At 39.3% G+C, this 24736-nt stretch overlaps 1 protein-coding gene across 4 annotated transcripts in view; it reads left to right on the forward strand.

Moving 5' to 3' along the window:
* Positions 1–24736, forward strand: part of MBD5 (methyl-CpG binding domain protein 5) — a 157977-nt gene that overhangs the window by 72482 nt on the left and 60759 nt on the right. Inside the window, exon 3 of one of the 4 annotated variants that reach the window (XM_088146532.1) lies at positions 23848–23996. The exons of the other annotated variants lie outside the window; for them this stretch is intronic. The gene's annotated coding sequence lies outside the window, so the exon portion shown is untranslated. The remainder of the gene's footprint in view (positions 1–23847; positions 23997–24736) is intronic. 4 annotated transcript variants of the gene reach the window in all.

Here is a 24736-nt window from a genome sequence, read left to right on the forward strand (position 1 = left end):
AAGGACCAAGTCAGTCTTCTGTATGAATTGGTCTGTTGTCAAACATGGAAGAGTACTTCCAATCCCTCAACACACACTGTGTCTGTTTGTTTGTTTATCAAATTTATATCACTGCCCAACTTCCCCACAAGGGGAGTTATGCCATCAGATGATATTCTGATGCATTTCCTTATATACATACAAACACATACATATTCTGTATTTAATGCAATCTTTTAAAAACTGTTAACTTTCAAAAAGCATACCTTTCAGTGTATATTTTTATTTCCACGAATTAAATCAGATGCAATTTGAATTTATAGTATTGACTATAAAATCCATGTTCTATATGAGTCAGTGAACAATTTGATATAGAACAGATTTATTAGGAAGTAATATATTTATTAAGTAGTAATATTTTAGGGAGTAAAAGTATTTTCTGATACTTTCATTTTGTCTACATGACCTAATTTTTGAAAAGCTAAGTGGGAGTCTGTTGCATTGCTGACAGTTTTATTTCAATCCATGAAAGTTCTTTCTGTTCCTAAAAAAAATAATTTTGCAGCACAGGTTAATATAAAATAGCTTTAAATGCTTTCCTAAAATATGCATAATCACTGTTTTTGTTATTAAAATTACAAAGCTCAAACAATAAAAAGAATGTTTCTAAACAGATTACACAAATTAAGACAAAACTAGACAGTATAAATGGAAATGCTAAAATATTCAAGCAAGCTAAAAGCACTAAAAAGCTTACTTAATTGCCAACACATAAGTATGTAAAATGCTAAAATGTAGAATACTGAATTCTAGACAGATTATTATAGTGAATCTAGCTTGAATATAGCATAAATGCTGAAGAGGATCTAAAGTACTTAAAAACTGTTTTACTTAGTTGCTAATCTGCTAAGTATGTAAGATGGTAAAATATAGGATCCAAAATTTTAAACAGGTTACAGAAGTTAATATAGGTCTTGTTGGAATAAAATATAAATTAAATTACTAAAATACCCCCCCCCAAAAAAAGGTTTAAAAAGCTAAAAAACCTCTTCATTGCTAATCAGTTAAGTATATAGAAACTAAAATATAGAATGATGAAATATTGAACTGCAAAATGCTAAATGCTAAAATAATAAACCATTGAAAAATTAGAATTGGCTTTCTCAAAAACTTAAAGAAGGTTTCTAAAAAAATAAAAGTTGTTATTTTATAAGCAATGCACCATATCCAAAATACTTTTAAACTTTACCCTTCAAGATACTCATTCAACTTCAGCCCACAGTATCCACATCTTCATTAAAGCCAGTTGTTTTGTAATGAATCCTGAATTTTTAGTGAACTGGATAAACTTTTTCCAAACTAGATTGAAAGGGATGTCCTACCTAATACCTTGCATTATATTATTATATCTGCAAGTTCTTCTACTGTTTCTATAAGTTTGAAGTATCAAAGTTCTAAAAATGGGATACCTGTCTCCATTTGGTGCTATGGATATTCCAGCTGCTACCAACATAACTGTGATTGTTTCTTTATTTTTAATATTTTCATTTTCTCCCTCAAGCAGTGATAGAAAACATAATTTACCCTTCTAGTGTAAAGGGTAAATAAATAAGATATTTCCAAAACCACTGGATCTTTGGACAATCCCACCAAACATGCCAGGCAGTTCCAATATTTCCACATCCCTTCCAATTGCCTTTAAATATACAGGTGAAACTCGAAAAATTAGAATATCGTGCAAATGTTCATTTATGTCAGTAAGGCAACTCAAAAGGTGAAACCAATATATGAGATAGACGCATTACATGCAAAGCGAGATATATCAAGCCTTACTTTGGTATAATTGTGATGATTATGGCGTACAGCATATGAAAACCCCAAATTCACAATCTCAGACAATTAGAATATTACATGACATCCATAACACAAGGATTGGAAATAGAACAATATCGGACCTCTGCAAAGTATAAGCATGCATATGTACTCAGTACTTGGTTTAGGCCCCTTTTGCAGCAATGACTGCCGCAATGCAGCGTGGCATGGATGCTATCAGCCTGTGGCACTGCTGAGGTGTTATGGAAGACCAGGATGCTTCAATAGCGGCCTTCAGCTCCGCTGCATTGTTCAGTCTCATGTCCCTCATCTTTCTCTTGGCAATGCCCCATAGATTCTCTATGGGGTTCAGGTCAGGCGAGTTTGCTGGCCAATCAAGCACAGTAATCCCATGGTCATTGAACCAGGTTTTGGTACTTTTGGCAGTGTGGGCAGGTGCCAAGTCCTGCTGGAAAATGAAGTCAGCATCCCCATAAAGCTCGTCTGTGGAAGGAAGCATGAAGTGCTCCAAAATCTCCTGGTAGATGGCTGCGTTGACCCTGGACTTAATGAAGAGCAGTGGACCAACACCAGCAGATAACATGGCTCCCCAAATCAACACAGACTGTGGAAACTTCACACTGGACTTCAAGCATCGTGCATTGTGTGCCTCTCCATTCTTCCTCCAGACTCTGGGTCCTTGGTTCCCAAATGAGATGCAAAAGTTGCTCTCATCAGAAAAGAGGACTTTGGACCACTGGGCAACAGACCAATTCTTTTTTTCTGTAGCCCAGGGAAGACGCTTCTGACATTGTTGTTCAGGAGCGGCTTGACAAGAGGAATACGACATTTGAAGCCCATGTCCAGGATCCGTCTGTGTGTGGTGGCTCTTGATGCACTAACTCCAGCCTCAGTCCACTCCTTGTGAAAGTCCCCAGCACTTTTGAATTGCCTTTTCCTGACAATCCTCTCCAGGCTGCAGTCGTGCACCTTTTTCTACCACACTTTTCCCTTCCACATCACCTTCTATTGATGTGCTTTGATACAGCACTTTGGGAACATCCAACTTCTTTTGCAATTACCTTTTGGGGCTTTCCCTCCTATGGAGGATGTCAGTGATGGTTTTCTGCACAACTGTCAGGTCAGCAGTCTTTCCCATGCTTGTGATTCCTACTGAACCAGCCTGAGAGACCATTTAAAGGCTCAGGAAACCTTTGCAGGTGTTATGGATTCATTAGCTGATTAGAGTGGGACACTTTGAGCCTAGAATATTGAACCTTTTCACACTCTTCTAATTTTCTGAGATTGTGAATTTGGGGTTTTCATAAGCTGTACGCCATAATCATCACAATTATACCAAAGTAAGGCTTGACATATCTCGCTTTGCATGTAATGCGTCTATCTCATATATTGGTTTCACCTTTTGAGTTGCCTTACTAACATAAATGAACATTTGCACGATATTCTAATTTTTCGAGTTTCACCTGTAGACTTTGACATTTTTGTGAAAAAAGTGGAGTGTAATACCATTAATATGTTGGTTTCAGTGAGTTTTTCCTGATCCTTCTGGAGGAGGATTTAAAGGTTTCTGCCCCCGTAGGACATTCCATTTTATATTATATGAAATCAGAGAGAGTGGACAGCCCCTCTTTGTTCCTCCTGAAGCAATTATACATTGTGAATCCAACTCATTGACCCTTACAACCACCTTTAATTTAGAATTTAGTTTCCTGAGTAGATCTATAGATTTGTCATCTAATTTATAGCTTTCCAATTTCTTAGACAAAGGTGGGTGTACCACCATATCAAAGGCATCACTATCAATATTCGATATTGAGAAGCTGTCTAATTGGATTTTCAATTGTTTACTTTTGATAAACACATATTGGTCCCAATTAATAGAGTTACCAACCAATGAATTTAACCTATTGGCCAAACTTGAATATTTTGAGATTTAACTTAATAAAATGAATCTATAATATGTAATATCCAGTTGATCCTTCCCTTCCTTTGGGATCCGTACTATTATGGATTTGATTCAAAAATCCAAGAGTAAGCTCCCTTGTAAAATAGAGTTATAGAAGTAACATAAATGTGGAACTATTTCTTAAATTTCTTGTAAAAAGAGCCAGGAAAGCCATCTGGACTGAGGCTTTATTTACTTTGAGCCTTTTAATTATGTCTTCAAGTTCCATTGGTGGTGTCTCCTTATTTAATTGGTTCCTGTGTCCCTCCATAGTAGGTTGGATTGAAGTAATCATCCATATTTATTTCTTTAAGCTTAGCAATAGTATACAATTGATAAAATGTCTGGAGGTCTTGACCACATTTACTGTACTGTAGTCAGAAAGCAAGACGGAAATTGTAGGGGGAATTGTTTTAATTTGAACCCGTTAGAAATATTTTTTCTTAATTTGTCATCTGAATGTATTGCTTTGGTATACTGCTACTAGTTTTTTTAAAATATCTTTATTTAAGATTATATAAGATTATATTTTAAAATAGAAACAGTAAAAAATAACAAAAACTAATATTAAAGAAGAAAATAAGAAAAAGAAAGGAAAATTAGAAAAAAAGAATGACCAAGATCAAAATTGTGAAAAGACAAAAAAGGAAAAAGAAAAAGAAAAAGAATTGACTTCTGACCCTCCTCACAACAGATATAAGTAACAGTATACATCAATCTCTTGCTCTAAGTTTACAATATAACTTACATTATTAATATGAACCCATATTATTTCTAATAAATCCATATAACATAATTTCATTTTTTTCTGTTTCCTGCAGAAAGTTCAAAAAAAGTTTTCAATTAACATTAAAATTACACGATGTCTTTTCACCATCTCAACCAACTCCATCAGCTTCATCATCCATTCTTCCTTGTAGGTAATGTCATATCCTTCCACCTTTATATATATAAAAACCTTACTGCTGTTATCATATATAAGAACACTTTGTAAACCTTCTGTTTACTTTAAGAAACTTAATATTTAATCCTTCCAATAACGCCCTACAAATTGATTCCCCATCATTTTCTCCTTATCTTCTCCCAGAAACAGCCCCAATAATTTCTCTTTGTCTCTTTCCAGAAATAGCCTCACCGATTCAACATATTCCTTTTGCAAATCCAAGATAAAAAAGTCTTTTCAAGTCACTCTTCCTTTCCATTATTTGTTTGTCCCCTTTGATCATTATGACATGAGTTGGTTTCATTTGTAAATCCGTTCTGGCATTTTTTCCATATCACTCTTCTCCTTTGGCATTTTTAAATCCACAGCATCTTCGTTCATACCACCTTCATAATCCAGCATTTTTTTAAAACTCCAAATCCACATTCAAGTCAGTCTCCACCTCCATTTCAAAATTAACCATCTTATCCCATCTTTCCTCTATCTTTTTTTCAAGGGACTTGAATTTAGCCCTTAGTTCATCAAACATCGATTGGAGTAAACTTAAATAAGTTGTTTTATCTTCTAACGGCTGCTCCAAAGGGCCGCTTCTAGCCATTTTTTTCCTTGCCCCCAAAGCAAGCAACCATAAGTATTGTATAAACGAAGGTAAGCAGACAGATCACACCCTCTGGTGCCTTTCAAAGTTCTTTAAGGACTGTAAGAGGGTAGTGTTATTTTGAAATATGGAGAAATAATGGTAAGTGCTTGGGGAACCTTTTAATAAATGTAGGTTAAACTGTTATATATAAAACATCTTGCATTGGGGAACTGATTTACTCATCAACTGGCTTGTCAGTGCAGGAATGTCCATATCCCACTTTACAGCTGTATTATGAATGTTAACTGTCAAGAAAATAATTAGCACTCTGTACTTTCTGCCCGTCATTCTCTTCTGATTTCACTGTTTACAGTTACCATTTTCCCAAACACGATTGCATGTATGCAAGGCACCAGGCTAGAACCCAGGAGACTGAGACTTCTAGTCCCACCTTAGGCATGAAAGCTGCCTGGGTGACTTTGGGCCAGTCACTCTCTCTCAGCCAACCCACCTCACAGGGTTGTTGTGGGGAAAATAGGAGGAGGAAGGAGTGCTAGGCATGTTCATTGCCTTGAGTTATTTACAAAAATAATAAAGGCAGATTAAAAAATCTAAAAAAAACCCCTAACTATACCAGAATAAGAGTATTTGATTGGACTAAAGACCTCAGAAGTTTGTGGCGTTGTAAACCTGTTAACCCCTAAGGTGCCACAAGACTTGGTAGAACTGGCTCAAAAGACTCATTGCTTTTCTTGGTAGGACTTACCTGATTTCCAAACCAAGCGTGCTGGTAAACAAATTCATCCTCTTTGGATTTATTTATTTATCGTATACTGAATTTACATATCTTATGTATTTATATTGAATACTGCCTGATCACACTAATGGAGCAGAAATAATGCAACCAAGTTCTAAGAAAAGCTGTCTCGCTATTAGAGAGCCAGACCAAGAGATGCTTGGAACCAAGTTGCTGTTACTGGCTCAACACTGATTGGTCAACAGCTGGGCTCTTTCTGGAAGAAATAGAAGTGCTGTCCTTATGCTAGCAGGAGGATCAGCAGACATGTACAGCACAGTTTGGGGTTTATTTTGAAACCTGGAGAAAGAAACCTAGGTGAATTACTAGCTATGAACAGGAATATACCTGATGATTTTTTAAAATTTGAAACACAAATTATTTCTTTAAAATTAGATGACCCCATGAGTTAGGTGCTCCTGTTTTTGTCAGCACAGCAGTTAAAGATTGGAAGGAAACTCTTGGAAATGTTACTTTAGTCAATACTGAAAATTTCTGTGTGGCTGGGTGTGAGAAAAAGAAGGAAAGATATATAGCATATCTCACAATGGACTGTTTTCTGCGTCAAGGGAAATTTAGGTTCAGCTCAGAATTTCAGTTATACCTGATTCAGAGTGTGACAGTTACTTTAGGAACCTGAGCAGGAATATAGAAAAGGAAATTATGGGATGAAAGATACAAATATGTAAAGGGCTTAGATGCACTGTCTTGCTCAAGTGGGAAATAACATTCAGTACAAATATATCACATTTGTTATTTGAAAAATGAGATTTTTACTACAATATAGCTATAGCATCCTATTCTCCAAGCCATGGTAAAAGCATTGGAGGCATCATCATATCTTTGTGGTCCTTGCTTAATCTCCTTCTCCCATGTGAATCATATTCTCCTTTTGTTTTTCAGAACAATGACACAGTATTATATTAGCACCTAGTATAATTTCTATCATGGTTAACATCCAAAGTGAAATCTAGCCATGATGTGGTATAAATTATTTATTTATTTTTATTTATTTATTGAATTTTTCAACCGCCCATCTGCCCCCAGTGGGGGAACTCTGGGCGATTCACAACAAACATTAAAAACATAAAATATATAAATACATAAAACCTTAATTAAAAACATTACTAAAAAGGAGAAGGGAGTCCAAGAGGATGAAAAATCTGAGGCTGGAGGCAGAAGGCCTCTATGGGGCTAGCCATCCCCATGCTTGAGGTATTCCCACCCCACCCCAGGCCAGGTGGCAGAACCAGGTCTTCAAAGCCTTACGGAAGGCCAGGAGTGAGGGGGCCAATCGCACCTCCGGGGGCAGAATGTTCCAAAGAGCAGGGGCTACCACAGAGAAGGCCCGCCTTCTGGACCCCGCCAGTCAAAGTTCTTTCACTGAGGGGCTCTGAAGCATGCCCTCTCTGTGTGATTGGGTGGGATGGGTTGAAGTCAGAGAGGCGGTCCCTTAGATAACCTGGTCCCATGCCATGTAGGGCTTTAAAGATGATAACCAACACCTTGAATTGGACCCAGAAGCAAACTGGCACCCAATGCAGCTCGCAGAGCAGAGGCGTTACATGGGTCCTCCTTGGGGCTCCAATAATAGCCTGCGCAGCTGCATTCTGAACCAGCTGTAGCTTCCAGATACTCTTCAAGGGTAGCTCCATGTAGAGCACATTGCAGTAGTCTATCTGGGAGATAACAAGGGCGTGAGTGACTGTTTGAAGGGCATCCCGATCCAGGAAAGGGCGTAACTGATGCACAACCCGAAGTTGTGCAAAGGCCCTCTTTGCCACGGCTGCCACCTGCTCTTCAAGCAGGAGCCATGAGTCTAGGAGGACCCCCAGATTATGCACTGGGTCTGTCTGGGGCAGTGCCACCCCATCCAGCACCAAAGATGACAAAATCCCAGATACAGAAGAGCCATTAACCCACAGCCACTCCGTCTTACCAGGGTTCAGCCGAAGCCTGTTGTTCCCCATCCAGACCCTTACAGCCTCCAGGCACCGCAAAAGGGTGGCCACAGCATCACTTACTTCACCAGGGATGGAGACGTATAGCTGTGTATCATCAGCATACTGATGATACCTCATCCCATGATGACGGATGATCTCGCCCAGCGGTTTCATGTAGATGTATGTTGAAAAGGAGTGGAGAGAGAACTGAACCCTGCAGCACCCCACAAAGGAGGGGCCGAGGATGGGACCTCTCGCTCCCTATCACCACCGATTAGGATCGGCCCCAGAGAAAGGAGGCGAACGAGCACAAGACCGTGCCGCCCACCCCCAATTCCCTGAGCCATCCCAACAGGATACCGTGGTCAACGGTATCAAAAGCCGCTGAGAGATCAAGGAGAGCAAGGATGGTCGCACTTCCACCATCCCACTCCCACCAGAGGTCATCCATAAGTGCGACCAATGCTGTTTCCATTCCATATCCAGGCCTGAAACCTGACTGGAAGAGATCCAGATAATCCATTTCCTCCAGAACCCTTTGGAGCTGTGATGCCACCACTTTCTCAACCACCTGTGATGCCACCACTTTCTCAACCACCATGGCCACCCTTTCGCGGTGCCTGGAGGCTATAAGGGTCTGGATGGAGAACAACAGGCTTCAGCTGAACCCTGGTAAGACGGAGTGGCTGTGGGTTAATGGCTCCTCTGTATCCAGGATTTTGTCATCTTTGGTGCTGGATGGGGTGGCACTGCCCCAGACAGACCCAGTGCATAATCTCGGGGTCCTCCTAGACTCACAGCTCCTGCTTGAAGAGCAGGTGGCAGCCATGGCAAGGAGGTGGGAGACTGGACGAAAATAGTCCAGCACAGTAGGATCCAGGGAGGGTTTCTTGAGGAGGGGGTGCACCAATGCCTCCTTAAAAGCAGCTGGAAACACTCCCTCCTGCAAGGATGTAGTAATCATCGCCTGGATCCAACCACATGTCACCTCCCGAGCTGCTTTCACCAGCTAGGAGGGGCATGGGTCAAGATGACAAGTGGTGGCCTTCACAGTCCCCAGGATCCTGTCCACTTCCTCAGGAGCAACAGGATCAAACCGTTCCCAGATAACTGGGTAAGAAGAGTCCCCCGGTATCTCCCCAGAGCCTGCCCCACGCTCAGAGTCTAACTTGGAACGAATCCGAGCGACTTTGTCCTGCAGATGCTCTGAAAATTCCTCTGCACGGCCCTGCAAATGAACCCCCACATCCCCCTTACCAAGGAGGGACCTAGTGATCCTAATCAGGGCCGCCAGCCAGCATTCTGTGGACGCGATAAGGGCAGAGAAGTAGAAGAAATTAAGTATTTCCTTTCTGCAATAAAGAACAGTATGACAGCATTAGTTTTAAAACTACTCCATATAGTTTGATCATATCATAAACTTAATCATATCAAGTTATAGAAGAGTGATATACACTATTTTAAAAAACAAACAAATCATATGTAATCTTGACAATCACTCTGACCAATTCTTCTTTTTACTATTCATTTATCATGACATGTATTTGCTGCTTTTTTTTTTTTTTTTTTTAAAAACTGCTTTGTTCAATCAAGGTGGTGCACGTTGGGGTCAATCTTCATTTTCTCTTCACAGCAGCCCTGGGAGGTAAGTTGGGTTGAAACAGGGTGATCTGCCTAAAGTCATCTATTTTTATACATACGTATTAATTATTCATACAGTGAAAAAATATATCCAAAACACAAAAAGAATTCCACAAATAATAATTAAATCAAATGCAACAGTGAGCGAGCCCTTGATCACATACATCCATTAAACTTATAAAGAGCCAGTTCAAAGGCTAAGGGTGCACATATTCATTAAGCCAACTGTAATGGTATATTTACCCCAGAGAGAGGTTCACATTTCAACAAGGTGGACACTCTTCCATTATCAGTCAACAGAACAGCCTCCTTACCAATTCACATAGGAGCCATGAGTAAGAGACTGAGAAAGTCTGTGACTTAGGACCCTAGGGAGTAAGTTGAATTCTAGAGGGGGGGAGACAAGCTAGTTGATGAGATTTCTCTAACGTTATTCTTTGCCTCTTTCAATAAATCTTGTTAAAGAAACTCTGGAATATTCTTGCTTTTTGTGAAGGTGAGGCAGTCAAGAACTTGACACCATCCTTTAGTATTTGGTGCACAAGTCTCTTTCAAAAAACACATAATAATCTAATATCCTTTTCTTTTCAAAAATCCAAATTCTTCATAAATCTATATATTTTAGGAATATAGTTTGACAGCACATTAACATCTTTAAATCTTAAGCCCCACACTAAAACCTTACCGTGAGCATTAAGAATATTCAACCAATATGGGATGGAATCACGTGTATGACCTTGCCTTTAAATTTATTGCATATTCATAAAAATGTAGTTAACCAATCCTTTTTAAACATTTGCTGAGAAGTCCGGTAGACCTGAAAAAGGATTTTTCTGGTAATAAGATCCTAAGGAACGTATTTGATATTTTTAAAACCATTGACTTGTCAGAAATGGATACTCCAATTTTTTCAAATTTCTTGTAAATTATATTAAACTTTGTAACATTCTTCAATTATTGATGCAAGTGAATTATTGATTTAATCTCTCAAAATATTTGCCTTAGACACCCAAACATATAGGATTTTCCAAGGCTGCCAGCTCATCAGAACCAAATTAAGAACTTAACAAGCATTTTAACTGAATATCTTGCCATTAAATTTTAGGTGGGATATGTTCTTTTTGTAACCTGTCAGACATCTTAAAAATACAATTAGTAATAAGTTGACATAAAATATTTCAATCCATAATTTCAGGGGAAAAAGAGAGACCCTTTTATCCACCATTTTTAAACACGATCTGTTCCAAGGAGTCATTTTTTTCTTCACAAGAATCAAACTTTAATTTCTTTCACAATAACATCCATATACGACTAGTTGCCTTTAATGCTGGAAACAGTACTATATTCTGACTATAATTAGAACTAAGTATTTGACAGGATTTCAAAGATTCCAAATAATATAACAATATGGAAAAGGAGTTATTATTAATCTTATCTTCATTTCAAACAAAATGAATATGCCCTATTGTACCATTGAAAGTCTTGAAAATTAACACCCCCATTTTCATATGGGAGTTGCAATTTAGAACCTAGAGGCATCTGACCATTCCGTAAGAATTTAATCAATTAGCTGTCAATTTGTTTAAAGTACCTAAGTGGAATTAACATAGACATCCCTCTTAAAAAATATACCAATTGTGAAATTGTATTCATTTTTATGATGTTTATTCTTCCCAACAAACTCATGATTATTTTCAACCATCTATTAATATTAACATTATTCAAAAATGGGAATTTAAACGGAGGTCACTCCAACCCATGATAGTACATAGTACAGCATATTAGCTCTGGAATGGTTTCAAGTGTTTGTTAGTGGTTTGACTTGTCAGCAGCAACCTAGTGATTTAGCTTAAGAAGGCATCACAAATATTCTTTGCCTAGATTATACTGTTCAATATATGCATGTATGTATGTATGGGGATTTTTAGGCCAAATTAAACCTGATACTAAATGTGACCTTAGACACATCTCAACAGAATTGTATCACTTGGAAAAGAGAAGTTTAACTTTTCCTGTCTTCCCCACAGTCCTGTTAATTCCCACTGATACAGTTGCTTACCTTCCGAGAACTTGAAGCAGATGGGGGATGAATTGTATCAGGGTTGTGGCTAAGAAGAAAGCGATAAACTCTCCCACCCTTCCTCCCTGCACCTGCTATTAATTGTTAAGTACCCATTTAGCTTCATATGTAGTTTGGCAATTAGAAAGGATCAGTTAAAGGTCTTGCCACCTGCTGAAACCTGTGGTGCTGGTTGCACAGATTTCCAAGTGATGAACTAGCAATCTTGAGGAAGATAAAATGTCCCTATACACTAAGTATTGTTTAGCATGAAGTCTACAGATTGCTATTACATAAGAAAAGAAAAGCTAATGGTACTTCACACAAGGGGAGAATTCTGATTGCTAAAAATACGTATGACAGTTCAGGTTTACAGTGCATTCGGAAAGTATTCAGACCCCCTTCACTTTTTTCAATTTTGTTATGTTGCAGCCTGATACTACAATCATTCAAATTCATTTTTTTTCTCATTAAGCTACACGCAGTACCCTATAATGACAAAGTGAAAACAGAATTTTAGAAATGTCTGTAAATTTATTAAAAAGGAAAAACTGAAATATCACACTGGCATAAGTATTCAGACCCTTTACTCAGTACTTTGTTGAAGCACCTTTAGCAGCAATTACAGCCTCAAGTCTTTTTTGGTATGACGCAACAAGCTTTGGATTGGGGGATTTTCTGCCATTCTTCTTTGCAAATCCTCCCAAGCTCAATCAGGTTGGATGGGGACCGTCAGTGGACAGCCATTTCCAGGTCTCTCCAGAGACGTTCAATAGGGTTCAAGTCAGGGCTCTGGCCGGGCCACTCTAGGACATTCACAGAGTTGTCCCTAAGCCATTGCTGTGTTGTCTTGGCTGCATGCTTAGGATCGTTGTCATGTTGGAAGGTGAACCTTCAGCCCAGTCTGAGGTCCTGAGCGCTGTGAAACAAGTTTTCATTGAGGATATCTCTGTCCTTTGCTCTATTCAGCTTTCCCTCAACCCTGACCAGTCTCCCAGTCCCTGCTGCTGAAAAACACCCCCACAGCATGATGCTGCCACCACCACGCTTCACTGTTGGGATGGTATTGGGCAGGTGATGAGTGGTGCTTGGTTTCCTCCAGACATAACTTTTAGAATTGAGGCCAAACAGTTCAATCTTGGTTTCATCAGACCAGAGAATCTTGTTCCTCACAGTCTGAGAGTTCTTCAGGTGCTTTTTTACAAACTCCAAGCAGGCTTTCATGTGTTTTGCACTGAGGAGAGGCTTCCATAAAGCCCAGATCGGTGGAGGGCTACAGTGATAGTTGTCCTTCTGGAACTTTGTCTCATCTCCACACAGGATCTCTGGAGCTCAGTCAGAGTGACCATCGGGTTCTTGGTCACCTATGGCTCTTCTCCCCCGATTGCTCAGTTTGGCCGGGTGACCAGCTCTTGGAAGAGTCCTGGTTGTACCAAACTTCTTCCATTTGAGAATTATGGAGGCCACTGTGCTCTTAGGAGTCTTCAGTGCAGCAGAATTTTTTTTGTAGCCTTCCCTAGATCTATACCTTGCAGTAATCCTGTCTCTGAGCTCTGCAGGCAGTTCCTTTGACCTCATGGCTTTTGCTCTGATACAGTATGCATTGTCAGCTGTGAGGCCTTCTGTGGAGAGATGTGTGCCTTTCCAACTCATGTCCAATCAATTTAATTTACCACAGGTGGACTCCAGTCAAGGTGTAGAAACAGCTCAGCAGCAATCAAGAGAAATGGGAGGCACCTGAGCTAAATTTCAAGTGTTGTTGCAAAGGGTCTAAATACTTATGCCAATGTGATATTTCAGTTTTTCTTTTTTAATAAATTTACAGGCATTTCTAAAATTCTGTTTTCACTTTGTCATTATGGGGTACTGAGTGTAGATTAATGAGAAAAAAAATGAATTTGAACGATTGCAGTATCAGTCTGCAACATAACAAAATTGAAAAAGTGAAGGGGGTCTGAATACTTTCCGAATGCACTGTATATACAGTTACTTTCTGTCCCTGTCAGTCATCTTTGAACCTCCAAAGGTCTTGTAGTAGGATTGTTTACAAACATAATTGACATTTTAAAAAGCAGACAAAATGCTAAATGTGCTTCTTTCTCATTAGGAAAGAATATTTGAGATTAGTAGTCACAGTAATCATTTCAATAGTGTTTTGAATTTTCTAAAATGTCTTGAATTTTAACAGGATTTCAATCCCATGTAATTGTAGTGAAAAAAAGTTCCCAACATCATCAGGGTAGATTGCAGTTCGCCTTATGCACAAACATACAAAAAAAATCCTTTGTCACGGAATACATGAAATAGTAAACAGCAGTTGTTTTTACTGAAATTTAGAAATTCTTGTAGAATGGAGCTGAAGAAAATTTTAAAAAGCAGAATTGTAATAACTGTTTTCTGCATTTCTTAAAGAGTTTGACCTATTACAGGAATTAATAATATCTGTAATCTGGACCAGTTTACTTTTATTTTCATTGAGCCTTTTTGATCATGTAATAACTTGTCAGCCCTTTGAGGTAGACCAGGTCAGGAAACAAACACTGTATGAACTACTGGAACTCTATTATTATAGTCTATAATAACAAAATCTTGAAAATCTGATAGAGATCTTTTCTCTTCCTCTTACACTAAAGAGAATCAAGGTGGAACAGTGTTTGAGCCCCCCCCACCCATCTAACTGGGCTAAGTTCATATTTATATAATGGTCATTGAATTCCTTCTTCAAGGCCATTTCTATACCCCTCTACACTTGATGTATTTCCCCCACAGAGTCTAGGATATCAATCATTTCTGTTGTTTATTATTAGCATTTATAAGATAGATTCTCTTAGCATGATTCATTTATTTTAAATTAGAGCATAATATTATAAAACCAACTATTCCAAAAATACAAATTGTAAAAATACAATAATATAAAGCTCCCATAATAAAAATAAAGATCCCAGTATAAGGGTCCTCATTATTAGAACTCTAATACCGATACAGAGATATTCAGTATTTTCTGATTTAGGGAAGATGTGCTTAGAAGAGTTACTGTGTGTGTGGAGATCTGGAGCTGAACCTAGATTGAATGGAGTAATTTGGGAAGGAGTTTGAGTGGAAATTTTTCTTTTGTTTTGGTGTGTAAATGATGATGTGGAAGTAGCCTATGAATAAGTTTTAAAATGTTACCTCTTCTCACCTGGAGGCAGTTTTATCAATACTGGTGGTCGACTTCAAGGGAAGAGCATCTGGAAGCAAGTGCTGACTAGGAAGTGAAGATGGAGGCCAGCATAACAAGGTCAGATGGCTAATGGGTCCAGGCTGTGGAAGTGGCTCTGTCTGTGGCTCTCTCCATAGTTTCATTTGGCTCTACTGGATCCTCGGCTGGCTTCCAGAGTGGGATAGCCATTTGGCCCTCACACGTATATACCAATGATCGTGAGAGAGGTGCAGCTGGAATTTTCTTCTTCCACTCATGCAAATGGGGTGGTCTTGCTGGATATCCACTGACAAACTTATTGGTGCCTGAGATGTGCAGACCTGGGAGCAGTGATCTAAGATACAGTAGGACAAAAGTGAAGTAAGGTCAGACTGAGGGACTGGTTGTTACTGACCCAAACTCTGTGGCTGCTCTGGCCTGTTGTGCTCTGTATTTTAGTTTAGAGAGCTGCTGCTGCTGCTGCTGCTGCTGCTGCTGCTGCTGCTGCTGCTGCATTTTTTCCTCTCTTCATCTTTGTTCTTCACAGACTACGAGTACTCTGGAGTGGTCCAACTTTGATGTCATCTACAACCTATTTCTGACTGTACCTGTCTGAGGGCTGGGAGTGGAGGGAAAGCAGTGGAATGGTGGGGTGGGGTGGATAATTGGTTTCCTATGACTATACACCATCCCCAGGCTGCTAAGTGCTGGAATGGAGGAGCAGTTGGGGAGGTTGCTATATTAGTATTGAAGTGAGAGTGAGGGGTGATTGGATGTGTTCCAGAACTTGGGAAGGGAGTAAATGGGGGTAAGGTGAGTCAGGGAGAAAAAAGGGGGCAAACAAGTTCCATTATCCATGATAGGCAGAGAATGATATGTTAGGAAGCTGGAGGTAGGTCGCTCACAGAGATGTCAGGACTGGTAGCTGTGACCTTTCTTGCCTTCCAGTCCCCAAAATTCATCCCCAAAGCCAGCTCATTGGATTCTTGGTGGCCCTGACTTTTTATCCTGCTTTTGAATACCTGGTTGGTAGGTAATAAGACCATTCTCATCCACAACCTAAATGGATGAGGCAGCTGACTTAGCATATATAACCGAAACTTGGGTAGACCCAGAGAGAAGAGTTCCCCTCTTGGAGATATGTCAACTTGTGTTTCAAGTCTAGCCCCAATCACAATTCCAGGATGGGGGTGTAGGAGAGGTGGCAGTTGTCATCTGGGAGGCCTTGATGGCTTTCAGTGGCTTTGCTCTACAAATAGCCACCCTTTGGGTGAGACCCTTTGGGTGAAGTTGGGTTCTAGGGAACAGTTGGGTTTGTTGCTGCTATATTGGCCTCCCTGTTGCCCAGTGATATCCCTGCCTGAGCTGCTAGATTCGGTCATCAGATTGGTGGTGGAGTCCCTAAGGCTTATAATTCTTGGTGACTTGGACCTGACCCATGTCATCAAGACCCCAACACATGATTATGATCTGAAAGTGGAAGACAATATTATCAGTCTATGACAGCTATGGACAATCTTTAGTAAAAGGTGCAAGTTTTATACAATCTGAAGAGAACCAGACTGTATTTTTAAAAATATTTTTATTCTTTGTTATACATATACTTCTTGTAAATATATGTGTGTATGTATGTGTATGTACACATACATTTTGGCTGCTTACCCCCCAGAAAGATGTAGGATCTATTAGATCAATTTGCCTCAGATGACCAATAGACCACGAGGGTTCCAGAGGGTGCTTGGGGTTTTTCCTAAGGATCTGATGAGTCCAATCAAATAATTTATGACAGTCTTGAGGCCAGAATAAGCAATATAAAACCTACAAAGTTAATGTATATGTATGTGTATGTGTGTGTACATACACATACATACACACATATATTTACAAGAAGTATATGTATAACAAAGAATAAAAATATTTTTAAAAATACAGTCTGGTTCTCTTCAGATTGTATAAATCTTGCACCTTTTACTAAAGATCTGATGAGTAGTTCTGCTAAGGCTTTAGTCACTGCCTGGAATGGGCATGTGATGAGAACCTTGGAAAGATTGTTCCTATGCAGTCTCTCATATGCATCAATCCCAGGCTTGGTTCTCTGAGATGTTTAGGAAGATGAAATGCCAGAAGAGACACCTAGAGGGCCTTTGGAGGAAAATGAAGAGTAAATCTGACCAAGGACAGGTAAGAGCTCATATTAGGAATTACATCATAGCGATAACAGTGGCAAAACATAGCTATTTTTCTGCTTTTATTACATCTGCAGATAGCCCTCTATCGACCCTTTTTTAGGATCATCAAGCCTGATATCCTGACCACCTGTTTATTAGTTTTTTTCCCCTTCTCAAGAAGCCATCACCAAACCTGTTAGGTCGTTTTTGCCTGGTCTCCAACCTTCCATTTTTAGCTGAGTGGAAAAGTGGTTGAGAAGGTGATCATGCTGCTGCTTCAGAGGGCCCTGGAGAACACTGAATATCTAGACCCCTTCCAGTCAGGTTTCAGACCGGGACATAGTACTGAGACAGCTTTGGTTGCACTTGTCTTGCAGAACTGGAATGGAGGAAGAGCAACCATCTGGTTCTCCTTGAGCTTTCAGTGGCTTTCAATAAATCAACCATGGTATTCTTCTGGACTGCCTGTAGGGATTAGGAGTGAGGGTACAGTATAGTACTGGTTCTCCTACTTTCTCTTACATCAGGTCCAGTTAGCGTTGACAGCAGGGGAGAGATTGAGCCTGGGACCCCTAATGTGTGGGGTACCCCAGGGTTTAACACTCTTGCCCCTCTTGTTTACCTCACCCTGCAGCCTCATATAGATGTTGATCTGTTGGTTTGGGCTCAGGTACCATCCATAGACTGATGAAACCCAGTTCTACATCTTGACCCCAGGCTGGTCAGACAATGTTGTCAAGGTCTTGGCCCAGTTGCTGGAGGGTATGGTGGTCTGGATGGAGACTCAGTCAGACTCAGGCTCAATTCTGATAAGACTGTGTGGCTGTGGATATTTGGACCACCTGGGACCAGAGATATTCCAACTTCAAGACTGAATGGAGTTGCACTTCCTTCTTCATCACTGGTGTACAAAATGGGTATCTTTTTGGATTTACAGCTCCTATTCAAAGAGCAGATTGCGGCTGTGGCAAGGAAGGCCTTTGCTCAAATTCACCAATTGCACCCTTACTTGGGCCAGGAGGGCTTTTGGACCTGCTTTGGTCACGTCTTGTATGGATTATTGCAATGCACTCTACATGGGGCTGCCCTTGAAACCCACTCAGAAGCTGCAGTTGGTCCAGAATGCAGCAGCACAGATAGTTATTGGCATACCATAGCATGCCCATGTAAACACCTCTGCTTTGAGAGCTGCACTGGCTACCAGTAGGCTTCCGGGTACAATTCATGGGGGCAATTATTACCTATAAAGTCCTCCATGGCATATGTCCTGTTATTTCAGGGAGCATCTGTCTTCTGTAGTTTCTGCCTGTCCCATATGGTCAGGCAGAACTGGCATGCTCCCAGTCCTGTCCATTAAACAGTGTCACCTGATGGGACTTGGGAATCAGGCTGGGTGTGTTGCAGCATTTGCCCTCTGGAACAACATTCAGAGATTAATTTGGCTCCCACCCTGATCTATTCAAAGGAGCTTTTAAAATTTGGCTCTTCTGCCTGGCTTTGGACTAGAGCAGATATAGGTCCCTTATGTTTTATATGGCTCTTTTAGAAGTTATTGGGGAGGGGGTGTCCAGATATCTGTTGTTCTTTTGTTGGTGATTTTGGATTGATGTAATACTGTACACCATCCAGAGTCACAATGGATTCAGGTGGTCATATAAAGTTTTTAAGGAAAAAAAATCTGGGGGAAAAAAACATTATTGAAGGTGGGCTAGGCTAAGTAGATTTTCTAGCAAAAAGTGTTCCATAGCCAGGAGCTACCACAGAGACTCCTCTTCCCCAATCAAGGGGATTCTCTTAATGTCAGAATGAGGAGGCGCTCATAAGAAAGTCTCTGGGGATGACTTTTAAAGCATAGACAGATCCCCACTGTGGCCACACTTGTTAGATTAAGAATAAGGATAAAACTATGATCTCCTTTCTTCAAAAACAAAATAGCTTTGTGGCTTTCTAAAAACTAGCAGTTGTATTATTACAAAAACTTCCTGTGAATCACAACGTACTTCATCAGATGCAAAGAATATAGTTCTATGAGAAAATCATCATACATGCTGTTGCTAGGTAAGAGAAAAGATATGGAAATTGGGGGCGGGGGTGAGTAAATGATCAAGCTTCTGTTGCTTTAGAAGTGATATGAAGCAAATGTAAGGCATATCCCAACTTTTGCATTTCCCTATTTTTCTTACGTCCTTCCCTCTTCCTCCCTCTGCCAGAACACCTGTATATATTCTTCTCATGGGCAACACACTCAGTGTCTGAGGAAGTAGACTGCAATCCATGATAGCTTATATGTCATAATATTTGTTTTGGTTGGTTGGTTGCAAAAGACCACTTATGACTACACTCTATGGAATTTCCTCAAAGAGAGTGTTGAGAAATTAGAACATATAGATTATAATCCATGATCCACAAAGAATATACTGTAAAAGGGAAACTTAAAAAATCACTATTTTCTTGATTCCCAATTATTTAGAGTTGTTTGCATTAAACAAAATCTGTATGATTTTAATTTACTTTCAACAACCATCGTTCTTGCTTTCTGCTCTTTGAATTCATCCCTGTGCTACCTCAGGAATTAAATAAAATGGAGTTCTCTGGATTGTATATTGCACCTGGAAAGTTTTAGAGTCGTATTTTCATTGTCAGGCTATTTCACAATATTGAGGAAAGCAACTGAACTTCTCTATAATATAGTGGTTCTTAAAAGTTTATGAATCGCTTTGAATTTTCAATATTTCTGCATAAATAAGGCCTAAAATGTGATCTATTCTCCACACAAGTCTGAGAACAGATCACATTTTAGATCATACTTATGCAGAAATATTGAAAATTCAAAGGGATTCACAAACTTTTTAAAGACCATTGTCACAGTTTTATCAAAGATATTTGTTTGTTTATTTTTGTTAATACATTATCAATTGTAGTAATAATACTCTTTCATGGTAGAGTTTTCATTGTTGATTATTTCCTGAATGTTCCAGTAAACAAATTTAAATGAAGCACTTTAGGAAACCATTCTATATGCTAAAAATATACTAAAAATAATGTGGTCACATGACTTAGTACTTTACCATGAAAGCATAATCTACAGGTTTAATTTGCTTTCTCATTATATTTTTGATATTTTCTTCTAGAGAGGCCCAGTCTAAATGACTTCCTCTATAACTGGGTTACTATTGCTCCTTGTGCAAAGGAAGACAATTCAATTTTATACTCTTTAATTCTTTCCGTTCTTCCTGCATGACAGCAGTTCTTTTAAATTGATTTTTATATGGTATATTTCAAAACAAATGCAGATGAGGATAGTAAAAACAAAATGGTGTTACGATAGCTGATCAGGTACCATGGCTATGTATTCAGTTGTCTGTTGTTTTGATAAGCATGTAGATAAAAATGAATTCCTTTTGTGTTCTGCTTTTGTATTAGGGAAATATTGAATGGAGGGGAGAATCCATATTCCTGGTTAATGACCTCTAAAGAAAGCATTATGGACGAAAGCTATCATAATCAAAATCAATTTAATTAGAATTTATTGGACTTTGTTTTCTACCTTATGAGGAAGACACTAATATACATACAGTAGCATTATGGATTCAAGACATTTTGTATGTGTGTGTATGTCACACACTGTTGCATCAATGTGGAAATAGCTTGTTTCCACCCTAATCCTATCTAGAAAAATGGGTCTCATGTCTCTTGATAATACATCCATTTTCCCTTAAGGTAAGTAAAGGTTTGTGTGCCTTTGTATATTCTCTTTTGCACTAAACAAAGTACCACCAAAATATCACTATTTCTTTGAATCCAGTGAGTTGAACCTTCAGATAAATACTTATTTTCAGTGCTCGGTTCAGATCCAGGAAAACTCTAAGAAGCTTACCTACCCCTCTTTACAGTATGATGGTTAAAATAAATGAACAATATTTGCATTACAATTAGAACAACCCCAGTGCCAGAGGAACAACACAGTAAATATACCCATAAAAGGAGGAGCTCACCACTCATAACAGTTTGCTCCCAAGGCATCTGGAATAACTACATTGTTAAGGCTTTCTGGAAAATCAAGGTGTCAATTTGACAGGGGGAGAACTATTCCAAGGAAAGGAGGCCACAACAGGAAAGGCTCATCATCATAGTCCCTGCAGATTATGTTCTGTAAGGGAAGGGGGCCTGAGGGATTCCACCCTCCCAGAACTTACTGGATAAACAGAAGCCACTGGGAAAAGGAGGTCCTAAGGGCATCCATGTCTTAAGCCATGAAGGGCTTTAAAGGTGACAAACAGTACATTGAATTGTGTACCCAGAAGGAAACTGTAGCCAATACGATTCTCAAAGTAGGAGTGTTACACAGGAAAACTGTTGCTACATTCTGGATTAGTGGAAGTTTCTGAGTGATCTTCAAGGACAGCCCCATTTGGAGCTCTTTCCAGTAATCCAAATTAGGATTATTATGAGGATATAACTAATGAGTCACTGTAAGCAGGGCCTCCCCATTTAGAAGAGAATGTAACTGATACCTTAAATATAACTGCCACCAGCTCTTCAAATAGGATCTACAAATCCAAGGGCACTCCTCCCACCAGATTACAAAGCAGATCATCTCCCCAGAGGCTTCATATAGGACATCAATCCCTGAAGTACCCTTATACTACCTTAGGATGCTCCCCCCGCCACTATCATTCAATATAACTGTTAGTAAGAAGAGAAATACTGCAAAACAGTGTCCTTCACTCCCAATTTTTGGAGGCAGTCCAGAAGGATACCACAACCAGTGGTATGAAAAGCTGCTGAAGGATTCAGTAAGACCAGAAAACTCACTCTACTCACCAAAGGTCATCCACAAGAGCTACCAGTATGGACTTGGTATGATTTCCAGGCCTGAAACCTGACAGAAAGGGATCTAGATAATCTGTTTCTTCAAGGGCCTTTCATAGTTGCAGACCATCACCTTCTCAACCAATCTCCCTAAAATGGGAAGGTTGGAGACTAGATGATAGTTGTCTAATATTGCCAAATCAAGTGATGGCTTCTTGAGGAAGAGGCATACCAAGCCTCCTTCAAGGCAAGCAGAACTACACAGTTTTTACTAGCATCTCCACTGAAACCTCTTAAGAAGGTTGCTACTTTCCGTTTTGTCACAGTTGCCATTGGAAGAAATTGAGCTTAAATGTGTTCCAGTTTGGTATGGCAGACTGCTGCTTAGGGGACTGAATTTTTTCTAATGCCAGCTATTGCCTTAACTGTTCATCACTGTATTGCTGTTTAAATGTGTTTTTCCTTTTATTCTACTTATTTTATCCTTTTCAGTCTCTGAAAATCAATGTATTTAGAACCGCAGTTGTATTTATAACTAATTTATAACTATAGACTACTGCAATGCGCTCTACATGGGGCTACCCTTGAAGAATATCCGGAAGCTCCAGCTGGTCCAGAATGCGGCCGTGCGAGCAATTTTTGGGGCCCGAAGAAGGACCCATATAACACCTCTGCTCCGTGAGCTGCATTGGCTACCAGTTTGCTTCCGAGTCCAATTCAAGGTGTTGGTTATCACCTTTAAAGCCCTACATGGCATGGGGCCAGGCTACCTGAAGGACCGCCTCGCCCCCATGATCTCTACCCATCCCACCCAATCTCACAGAGATGGCATGCTTCAGATCCCCACGGTAAAAGAACTTCAACTAGCGGGGTCCAGAAGGCGGACCTTCTCTGCTGTGGCCCCTGCCCTTTGGAACATCTTGCCCCCGGAGGTGAGACAGGCCCCCTCACTCCAGGCCTTTCGGAGGGACTTGAAGACATGGCTCTGCCATCTGGCCTGGGGCAGGGAGGGAGGATATCAGAAGTGGGGTTGGCTGGCCCCTTAGTGGTATGCTGTGCCCCCAGCGGCCTCTTGGATTTTTTAGTTTTTTATTTTTAATGTTTGGTTTTATAACTTTTAATGGTATTTATGTTTTTTAGTGTGTTGTAAGCCACCCAGAGTCCCCCATTGTGGGGAGATGGGTGGGGACAAATTAAATAAATAAATAAAAATAATTTTCATGTGATTATACTCTTTGATGACAGTTTAATTTATTAAACATATATTCTGTATTTGTGCTTCTATTTATCTGCATACACACATTCATGCAAAAAAGCAACTGTTACAATCCTGTTTGATTTTCTTATTTTTCCTTTTTGAATTGTAAGTGAAGCCATATATTTATTACAAAATATTTATTTGGATGTTTTCATTTCTTCCATCTCTGATTTTTTGCCGAGTCATTTAATTAATTTAAATTAATAAAAGGAAGATTTCAAAATATTTTATTACTTAAATTCATAAATCCATTTAGATACCAGCTGACTGAATTCTTGCTCTTATTATTGCAGAAGTTTGTACTAGGCCTTCTCTTACCTTGTGATATTCTGTCACATTGTGTTTCTGTTCATGCCAGCATCTTTGTGTATGTACACAGAAATAAAATTGTTTTTGCAGCTCTAAATAAACATTAAATTTTCTTTATTAACTGTGAAGTGAGTTTTCACAAATGGTGGCTTAATTCTATAAATCTTTTCTGGATAATAACAATAATGATAGTAGTGGCGGTGGTAGTAATAGCATTGCACCAATCATAAAACTGCTATGTATTATTATTGAATGCCTTCACAAAATAATGTGTTCTTTAAAAAAGAAATCACCAAAAATATTTTAAAGAAAATAATTCTTTAAGAAAAGTGTAAATTTTAGGAAGTCCATTTTATATTTGCCTGTTATTATGCTAATACTTTCAAAAATATTATTTCAGAAACAACTAGCAAGTGATTAGTTTTTGGCAACGAAGTGTCACAATGCTGAAAGATAACTACCGCCAGAAGAGTACAATTAACAGTGGATAGAAAATTCCATTTGTTCTTCTATTTTTAAAAGATAAACTTATTGTTACTAAACATTACGGTAAGGAAGCACAAGATGATTTCCAGCATGTATGCAGGGACAATTGAATACATAAGAATGCAATAGAAAGCTTCTTAATTTCTATGGATATGCATTGCAAAAATGCATTCTATCTATTTATGCTGCATTACAGTGATTACATTAAAGTTATGCTTCAAATAGAAATTTGTTTTCTAATGTGAAAAGTGTATCATTTTTGTTCTTGAATAGAAAGATGCCATTGATTTTGTAACTCCTGAGGAAGTGGACAAAGTCTTCCAATCTGTCACCCTGGCCTCCTGTTTGTTTAGATCCTGGCCCCTCCTAGGTTGTCAAGGCAGCCCGGGAGGTGACCAAGGAATGGATCTATGTGGTGGTATCATCCTCTTTTGAGGGAGGAGGTGGTTCCTCTGGTCTTGAAAGAGGCGGTAGTATGTCTCCTTCTCAAGAGGCCATTACTGGACCCCTTGATTCTGGACAACTATTGTCCAGTTTCCAATCTTCCCTTTGTGGGAAAGGTTTGAAGAACATGGCCAGATGGCAGCTACAGAGGATCTTGGACAAAACAGTTCATCTGGACCCATTTCAGTCAGTTGTCAGTCTAGGGCAAAATACAGAGATACTATTGGTCACGTTTGTTGATTACTTTTGGCAGAGGTGGAATGGGAGTAATGTATCCATCCTGTGCTCCTTGATCTCTCAGCAACTTTCACTACTGTTAACCATGGTATCCTTCTGGACCAGTTGCAGGGGTTGGGAAT

This window comes from Python bivittatus, unplaced genomic scaffold (assembly GCF_059951505.1).
Source record: "Python bivittatus isolate LINGU-HERP-01145 unplaced genomic scaffold, Pbiv_v1 ctg000480_np1212, whole genome shotgun sequence".
NCBI lineage: Eukaryota > Metazoa > Chordata > Lepidosauria > Squamata > Pythonidae > Python > Python bivittatus.